Below are 8409 nucleotides of genomic sequence, written 5' to 3' on the forward strand. Positions count from 1 at the left end.
GTCGACACTAAATTTTTCTAATAGTAGGAACATGGAGAACATTGTTGAGAGTCAACACCTTGTTGGAAGTCACTTTTAGGAACATCTTTCCACTTTCTTCAACGTTGGTTGTTGTTTTATTTTCCATGAAGATCACTTCTTTGGTACCAACGGAATCATAAGTAGCAAAAGCTTCTTTGTCTACTCAAACATGTCTACTGGCTCCTAAATTAAACCACCATTCATTTGGATATCCAACTAGATTGCTTTCAGTGATCATATCACATAGATTTTTAATCTTTCTAGTTGTTTCCAACATGTTTATCTAATATTTTTTCTTGTCCAGAAGACTTCTACATCTTCTTATTATTTGGAGCATCATCCTTAACGGGATTTGGAACCATCATTGATGATTTTTCATTCAACTCATTATCCTCGTCCATCTTGGAATGACTCATAAGATCTTTCAAATCAGACAATTGATTTCCAATCATTATTATTATTATCTTAAGAATATGAGGATCTATACTTGTGAACATGTGCATTGAAAGTTTGGCCAGTCAAAATGACATCATTTGCTGTCATTCTTTGAAGTTCACACCAAAATATTTTTCTATTTCTTTGTCGTTTTCATTGCTAGAGCAATACCTGAACGACTTAATGACGCAACATTGGTAGTCATTGGGACAACACCATTCACAACCAAATTAATTTATTGTTCAGTTTCATTCGTCATTTTCTTGTCAATCTTTGACATACTCTTTAGTATTTCAGAATACTAACAATAAAGAATTTAATCTTTAGTTAACTTGTTTCTAGTCAGTAATGAAGTTTTTATATCTTCACATCATCAACCGAATAGACTATGAAACATGACGAAGTTTTTATGACTTCAAATCATAATTAAATTCAAACAGAGTGAAATTCCACAGATTTTAAACTCCAAAAATCAATACAGAGATCTTAACGAATCGGTGAAGCTTTTATATTCTTCGAACCAAATTCTCATACTGATTTCTAGATGAAGTTTTTATATTCTTCTAATCAAGGGAGTAGAAATCAAAAGATTTTAGTTTCCACAAAATTAGACCCAATACAGATTAACCAGATACTTGATTTATAAATGGCGATAATTTTTTTTCTTTCACCAAACAAGCACAAAAATAAATATTTTTATACTTTCCTTAATGTTGTTGTTTTTCTCAATTTTGGTAAATCTGTATTTTTCAATAATAACTTCAAACACATGTTCAAATTAATATCTGAACAATCAAATAAAGTTTTAACTCTGTATTTATAACTTTGAACTTTTAACAATAAGTTCAACCCAACTTATGTTCAACCCAACTTATGAACATTAACAAAATGAAGTTCAAACTATTTTCTGAAAAATAGCAAAACCAAATGTTAAGAGCTTCAACACAAGTTCAACCAACTTATGAACTATCAAAATGAAGTTTCAAGAACTTCAAACACAAGTTCAAAAAGTTGAAGAACTGTCAATATGAAGTTCAACTATCTACTGAAAAAATAGTAAATGAAACAATACAAATTAGTAAATTATTTCCTTAAGAATGTTGTTTTTCTCGTTTTCGGGTACAAGAATCTGTATTTAGGGACACAACAACTTCAACACAAGTTCAAGAATAATTCAAGAACACTTATGAAGTTGTCCAAAACCTTCAACACAAGATCAAAATGATCTTTCAAAGAAGTATGTTTTCAGTTTCTTAAAGAGAAATAGATGAAGCAAAAAAAGTCAAGTTCTCCAAATTCACGGAGTGTTCTTAAGGAAACAATTCCTCTCAAGTACCCAAGGTTGAGAAATTTTCCTCCCAGGATAAAATGGCTTCACAACTAGAATGTAGCAGTACCTCAAACTTTTTGGTTTTCTTCGAACTCACTCAACGGGAGATGATCACACAGAGTTTTTAGAAGCAAGAGAATATTTTTCTTATGCAGAAATTTTTCATCCTAAACCTGTAAAAAAATACAGGTTTATATAGCCATAAAGTGCCCCTTCCGAAAGGTGGCAATGGTTCATCCAAAAAGATGTATCCTTTGGAAGAGTCATGTCTGTTCAGTCGAAACATTGTGTCTTTTTTTTGAATAGACACAACTATCCAAACAGTCACTCCTTTTCCAAAATAATGTATCTTTTCCTCAAAAGATTGTGTCCCTCCATTTTTCATTCACACCAATTGAACCCAACAGATGTCCCACTAAAAAAGAGCTATAATATATTCAATATTGTTATATTACTATATATAAGGGTCTATGCCAGTACAAGCCCAATATATATTATTTTTTCTGTTCTAATTTATACGACACCTCTGAAATTTAGAAAGTTAATAAAAATTTTTGCTATAGTTTTTAAAAATGTTATAAATTGTTAATCATTGTGATTTATAGTATCTTTTACATAATTAAGATAATATATATTACTCCATCCGTCCTAATTCATGTGGCACAGATGAAATTTAGAGAGGCAATATTCTTATGTCTTTTAAATATTTTTCAGTTATTCATTATTGTGATTTATAATATTATTTACGTCATTTTCAAATAATACATGTTACTTTTCTTATCTCAATGTAGGTGACACCGATAGAATTTCTATAGCCAACCAAAGATGTGATATGTATTTTAAGTTGTTAACTATTATGATTTATAATTTTTTATTAGTAATTTTTAAATATGTCTGACTAAAAGAAAAATAAGATAAACAAATAAAAATAGAATGTAAAAGAAAACAACCTAAGCAAGAACCAGTCAAATCATTAAATAAGAACCTAAGCAAGCACCACGACGAAGAGGTAAATTGTTCAGGAAATTGCATGCTATAGAATCAAATATGAGTGACTTTAGATATTTGACCTCAATAAGAAATGTCTTTAAAAAATAATCTTCCTTACTTTTAAAGTATAGTACAAGTACCATTTTGCCCCCTCTACACATCAAATATATTTTTTAAACTTTCCATACTTATTTGTCTCCCAAATTTTATTTTTTATTATTTTCACTTTTTATTTTTTCCTTTAATTTTATTTTTCTATTTTTTATTTATTTTCACTTTTTTATTTTTTTCTTTAATTTTATTATTCTATTTTTTATTATTTTCAGTTTTTTTTATTTGTTCTGTAATTTTATTTTCATGTTTTAATTCATTTCTCTCAACCTTTATTTTTTTTTTATCTTTTTTCTTTTTTTCTCAAGCATTATCTATTTTTTTTAATTCATTTGTCTTTAACCTTTATTTTTCTTTTATTTTTAATTTTTATCAGTTCTCTTTTTTTCCCTCATTTTTCTCAAACTTAATTTTTATTTTTTCCTCTCATTTTTTATTTTCTCAATTTTTTTAATCCTTTATTTTTTTCTTAATCTTTATTTTTTTTCTTGCCTTTTTTTCCTCACTCTTTTTTTATTTTTCTATTTTGTTTGATCACTTTTTTCTTTTTTCAGTTCTCTTTTTTTTCCCTCATTTTTCTCAAACTTTATTTTTATTTTTCCTCTCATTTTTATTTTTCTCAATTTTTTAATTCTTCGTTTTTTTCTTGATCTTTATTTTTTTCTTTCCTTTTTTTCTCAATCTTTTTTTATTTCTCTATTTTGTTTGATCGCTTTTTTCTTTTTCTCAACTTCTATAATATTTTGCTAATAACTAAAAAATAGATAATCCACAAAGGTATCTTTTTTTTTTAACATCAAAGCAAATTTAAGGGCATGAATTGTTGTTACGAAGTTCTTTGAAAATTTTTGAGATAAGTCGTGTCTCTAAGGCGAGAGTTGTAGAATATCTCATAAATAAAGGCATAATGTGGTAGTGTCAACTCTTGCCCGTGAGACATAGTTTATTATTTGAAAGTCCTTGAGTTAAGTCTCACCTCTAAGGTAAAAGTTATAGAACATTCCATAAATAAAGACATAACGTGGTAGTGTCAACACTTACCCGTGGGAAATATTTTGTAATTTGAAAGTCTTTCAACTAAATTTAGCCTCTAAGGCAAGAGTTGTAGAGCATCTCATAAATGAAGATATAACATGATAGTGTCAACTCTTTCCCATGGGACATAATTTGTAGTTTGAAAATTCTTGAGCTAAGTCTTGCCTCTAAGGCAATAGTTATAGAACATCTCATAAATGAAAACATAATGTGGTAGAGTCAACTCTTGCCTGTGGAGAATAATTTGTAGTTTGAAAGTCCTTGAGCTAATTAAGCCTTATCTCTAAGACAAGAGTTGTAAAACATCTCATAAATGAAAATATAATGTGGTAGTGTCAACTCTTGCCTATGGGGCATAATTTGTAGTTTGAAAGTCCTTGAGCTAAGTCTTACCTCTAAGGCAATAGTTGTAGAACATCTCATAAATGAAAGCATAACGTGGTAGAGTCAGCTCTTACCCATGGGGCATAATTTGTAGTTTGAAAGTCCTTGAGCTAATTAAGTCTTGCCTCTAAGGCAATAGTTGTAAAACATCTCATAAATGAAAACATAACGTGGTAGAGTCAACTCTTACCCGGGGGGCATAATTTGTTGTTTGAAAGTCCTTAAGCTAAGTCTTGCCTCTAAGACAATAGTTGTAAAACATCTCACAAATCAAAATGCAATGTGGTAGTGTCGACTCTTGCCCATGAAACATAACTTGTTGTTTGAAAGTCCATGAGCTAAGTCTTTCCTCTAAGGCAATAGTTGTAGAACATCTCATAAATGAAAACATAACGTGGTAGCGTCAACTCTTGCCCATGGGGTATAATTTGTTGTTTGAAAGTCCCCGAGCTAAGTCTTTCCTCTAAGGTAAGAGTTATAAAATATCTCATAAATCAAAATACAATGTGGTAGGGTCGACGCTTGACCATGAAACATAACTTGTTGTCCAAAAGTCATAAGTCTTGCCTCTACAATGTAGTAGGGTCAACTCTTGCCCATGAAACCTAGCTTATTATTTGAAAGTCGTAAGTCTTGCCTTTATAATGTGATAGTGTCAACTCTTTCTCATGAGATGTAACTTGAATGGAAGAAATCAAAGAAAATAACAAAAATAATAAAAATTTGCGGAAAAAGAAGAAAAAGAAGAAAAAGAAGAAAAATATTTAAAAAGCAAAAATAATAGAAAATGTAGAAGTTGAGAGAGAATAGGAAAAAAATAAAGGTTGATAAAAATAAAAAATAAAATATTAAATAAAAATAAAGGTCGAGAAAATTTTAAAAAGAAAAAAATCAAAGAAAAAAAGTATTTTTTTAATAAAAGTAGACGTTGAAAGGTGTAAAGAAAAAAAGTAAGGGTTGAGGAAAACTAAAAATAAAAAAAAAAAAAAAAAAAAGAAAAATCAAAGTAAAATTAAAAAGAGAAAAAAAATAAAAGTTGCAAGATATAAATATGGAGTTGTTATTCATTATGAGGATCATTTATGTAATTTACTCCATTGATCAAGGGCAATTTTGTCCAAAAGAATATTAGTTAATAGGTAAAGGCTATTATAAGAAAGTTTTCTTATTTGAGGCTAAAATTTGAAAGCCACCCAATTTGGGTCTATTTTTTAGATTCACCCTAAATTGTTTCTATGAATACTAGCTTGGGCAAAATTCAGAAATAGCATACTTATCCCCTTAATTATGAGTTTCATAGCAATACTTTCATAATTACATAATATAGCAAGTTGTATTTTGTAAATTGTTGCTACAAAAATATAAATACATGTAATTTTTACTGTCCTTATGATCGATATGTATTTTGTATTTTTGCAAACTGTTGCTACAAAAATATAATACATATGCTACAAAATATAATTTGATAAAAGTGTTGTTATTTTTTATAATTTAATATTAAGTATGCTAATTTATGTATTTTTTCCTACTAACTTTAACACTTGGGCCTTAAATGATCTTCCTTTAGTCTCCTTCAGAATCCACTGTCCCATTAGACAGTCATCCAAATTGGAATCAGCCAGTCATTGTATCTATTCCATGAGCCTCTTTCAAAGTGGCCTTGCAAAAAAACACTGTTAAGAATTCGTGCCCTACTGATTTTGTTATTTTTGCCTAACTTTTGCTTATCAATGGAACGTGTTACCTGACGTGTTCCTCTAACGTGTTTCAAGGAAGCAGTAAACAAAAAGTGAAGAACACAATGATTTTTACATGGAAAACACCTGACTCAAAAGGTGTAAAAAAACCATGACCTGCACCTCTACAGGATTTAACCCCAACTTCACTAAAAAACTCTGAGCCTCAACAACGACTGATTACAAAACTCTTGTAACCAACAAATAGGAATTATAAACTCTAATTCCTATAACTCAACAACTAGGAATTATAAACTCTAATCCTTATAACTCAATAACTAGGAATTATAAACTCTAATTCCTAACTACATACACACCTCCCAAGGTATGTGTTCCCAAAGTCTCTAAGTTTTCCCAAACTTGAAGATTAGCTCCTAATTTAGTTTATAACAGACTGAAACTAATATTACATGAATAGCTCAAACACAATGAACAACTCTAAAAATCAACGCTAAAACTCTTAGCTAGATTCTGTACTGAGGACCAGGTTCTTCAACGTGTTTCTTCAGTGATTGAATAGCACTTCGTGAAGTCAATCTGTCGATTGAGCTTTTCTTCCTTTTTTAAGTGCGTGAATTATTCTGGCTGTTGCATCTTCTATTTAAGCACAACTCTCCAACGAGTCATTCTTTATTTCAAACTCCTACTTTAATTAGAAATCTCACTGCATAGAATTCTACTTCAAGTGAGACTCCTTCTTCAATTTCAACTCTTGTCTCCTTAGTGTTGTAGTAAAACTCCAACTCTTTTGAATTCTTCAATTTTCAGAATCTTTCTCCTTCCACACATAGGACTCTTAAGGATATGCTTAGAAGTGAAACTCCTTCTTCACATAGGACTCCTTTTTCAACTCAACTTGTTTTCCCTTATCATCAAGTGTTTGAATCAAATTCAACTTGTTTCATTTATATTGTTATTCATCAAAACTTCAAGGTTCCAACAAGCACTCTATAAATAATGCTCCATCTGGTCATAAGAAATTTTTCTATTTTTTCAAAAAAAAATTCCACTATATTTCCAAAAATGATGTTCTTCCATAAAAATTTCAAATACAACTTGGAGTTGTATTTGAAAAGTTGAAAAATAAGTTTTCACCAATTTTTACTTTTTTTTCATTCCACTTCTCTCATAAAAATTAAAAAAAAAAAAAAAAACTTCAATTTATATTCATGGACAAACACAACTCCAACTCCAATTTTTCATTTTATTTTCATGAACAAATGACTACTAAGTGTTCTTTGGTTATCTCAATTGCTCCATTCATCACGTAGGTAGGATCCAAGTCTGCACCCCATCTTCTCAATTTGTCAATGGTGTTGTGATGACCATGCCGATAAATTCATAATGCAAACATTATTTTTGGTCTGGCCTCATTCTTACATACCAAGTGCTTTCAGGCTACTTTAGTATGATCTCTCAAAAACTGCATATATATGTAGTAAATCATTCTTTTATCACTAATTTCTGGCTCCTGGATTTGACAAACAATAGCTCCTGCAATCAGGATTTTCTTTACTATTCATCTAGCTTGCGGAGGTAAAGGAACCTAAGTGATTTGTCTTTTCTTGAGGCAAATTGCATGAATCCATTTAATCCTGAGGGCATCCTGTTTTTAGTCAAGGTCCAAACCTAGGTTAATTACTACTATTTTATTCCACTTCTTCATTTCAAACTTGTGCGTATCTCTTATAGTTTTTTTGATAAGCAAGTTGTACTCCATGCTATCAAAGCTCTCTTGGTGATTTAATTAGCACAAGACCACAAATAATATTATAAGCTTCAATAATTTTATAACCTTAATCGGGATGACGAATAGTTGGGACCAATATAATTGAATTTCAAACATCACTAGTTTGACCAATTGTAACCTGCCAGCATATGAAAGTTTCTTCACTGTTCATGGTGTTATTTTTCCTACAATCTTCTGAATACGAATTTGCTACTAGCAGATTGCTTAAATTTTTTTAGGTGAAGGTACTCCCATATATCTAAATGGAAGAGGCTCTTCCTTAATGTCTAAAAGTTGTATAATTTTTTCCTTGACTGAGAAGTAACACCACCAAACTAGATACTACTTTTATTTAGGTTTTCTTGCAATCCAGAGGCTCTTAAAAACTTGGTAAATTGATCATAGCACTTGCATGGGTTGTTCATCACCCCTGACAAATAGTAATACATCATCTACAAAAAATAAATGAGTTATCTTTAGTTGATGACACATGGGATAGAATTTGTACTGTTTGATTTCTGTCAAGGTACTTAAACTCTTGTTGAGATGGCCATTCCAAAAGAGGTAAGGCGATATAGGATCATCCTTCCTCAATCCTTTAGTTGTACCAAAAAGTTTTGTGGCTTCTCTATTGATAG

This window comes from Capsicum annuum, chromosome 7 (genome assembly GCF_002878395.1).
Source record: "Capsicum annuum cultivar UCD-10X-F1 chromosome 7, UCD10Xv1.1, whole genome shotgun sequence".
NCBI classification, from domain to species: domain Eukaryota; kingdom Viridiplantae; phylum Streptophyta; class Magnoliopsida; order Solanales; family Solanaceae; genus Capsicum; species Capsicum annuum.